Genomic DNA, 1,760 nt, shown 5'->3' on the forward strand with positions numbered 1-1,760 from the left:
ATGCCACGATATGCCTCGTTATATCCCACAATGCACCATTCCGGAAGCGACGCTACTGCGCATGATCAAAATGGCGGCCTCTAAATGCCTCGTTATGCCTCGTTATATCCCACAATGCAAGATACCGGAAGCGACGCTACTGCGCATGATCAAAATGGCGACCTCCGTATGCCCCGTTATGCCTCTTTATATCCCACAATGCAAGATACCGGAAGCGAACCTACTGCGCATGATCAAAATGGCGGCCTCCAAATGCCACGATATGCCTCGTTATATCCCACAATGCAACATACCGGAAGCGAACCTACTGCGCATGATCAAAATGGCGGCCTCCGGATGCCCCGTTATGCCTCGTTATATCCCACAATGCAAGATACCGGAAGCGAACCTACTGCGCATGATCAAAATGGCGACCTCTAAATGCCGCGATATGCCGCGTTATATCCCACAATGCAATATACCGGAAGCGACGCTACTGCGCATGATCAAAATGGCGACCTCTAAATGCCTCGTTATATCCCACAATGCAAGATACCGGAAGCGAACCTACTGCGCATGATCAAAATGGCGACCTCCGGATGCCCCGTTATGCCTCGTTATATCCCACAATGCATGATACCGGAAGCGAACCTACTGCGCATGATCAAAATGGCGGCCTCCAGATGCCACGATATGCCTCGTTATATCCCACAATGCACCATACCGGAAGCGACGCTACTGCGCATGATCAAAATGGCGACCTCTAAATGCCGCGATATGCCGCGTTATATCCCACAATGCAATATACCGGAAGCGACCCTACTGCGCATGATCAAAATGGCGATCTCCAGATGCCTCGTTATGCCGCGTTATATCCCACAATGCACCATTCCGGAAGCGACCCTACTGCGCATGATCAAAATGGCGGCCTCTAAATGCCTCGTTATATCCCACAATGCACCATACCGGAAGCGACACTACTGCGCATGATCAAAATGGCGGCCTCCAGATGCCACGATATGCCGCGTTATATCCCACAATGCACCATTCCGGAAGCGACCCTACTGCGCATGATCAAAATGGCGACCTCCAGATGCCCTGTTATGCCTCCTTATATCCCACNCATTCCGGAAGCGACCCTACTGCGCATGATCAAAATGGCGACCTCCGGATGCCCCGTTATGCCTCGTTATATCCCACAATGCAACATACCGGAAGTGCCACTACTGCGCATGATCAAAATGGCGATCTCTAGATGCCTCGTTATGCCGCGTTATATCCCACAATGCACCTTGCCGGAAGTGACGCTATTCCTCACTATGAAAATGGCGCCCGCGACGTGCCGGGACACTGTGGGGCTTTATGGGGCGCTTTGGGGGTCTATGGGGCTTCTATGGGGCTCTGTGGGGCTCTGTGGGGCTTCTATGGGGCACTGTGGGGCACTATGGGGCCTCAATGGGGCTCTGTGGGGCTTCTATGGGGCGCTGTGTGTCTCTGTGTGTCTCGGGGGCTGTTATGGGGCTTCCACCGTCACCGCCATCATTCCCCTCACACCAGCCACAGCACTGACCCCCCACCATCACCAGCATCAACCCCATCAACCCCATTATAACCATCACCCCATTATCACAATCCCCCCATTATCACCATCACCCCATTATAACCATCACCCCCATTATCACCATCACCCCCATTATAACCATCACCCCATTATCACCATCACCCCATTATAACCATTACCCCATTACCCCCATCACCCCATTACCCCCATCACCCCATTA

Source organism: Coturnix japonica, unplaced genomic scaffold (assembly GCF_001577835.2).
Source record: "Coturnix japonica isolate 7356 unplaced genomic scaffold, Coturnix japonica 2.1 chrUnrandom786, whole genome shotgun sequence".
In the NCBI taxonomy this organism is placed as follows: Eukaryota; Metazoa; Chordata; class Aves; order Galliformes; family Phasianidae; genus Coturnix; species Coturnix japonica.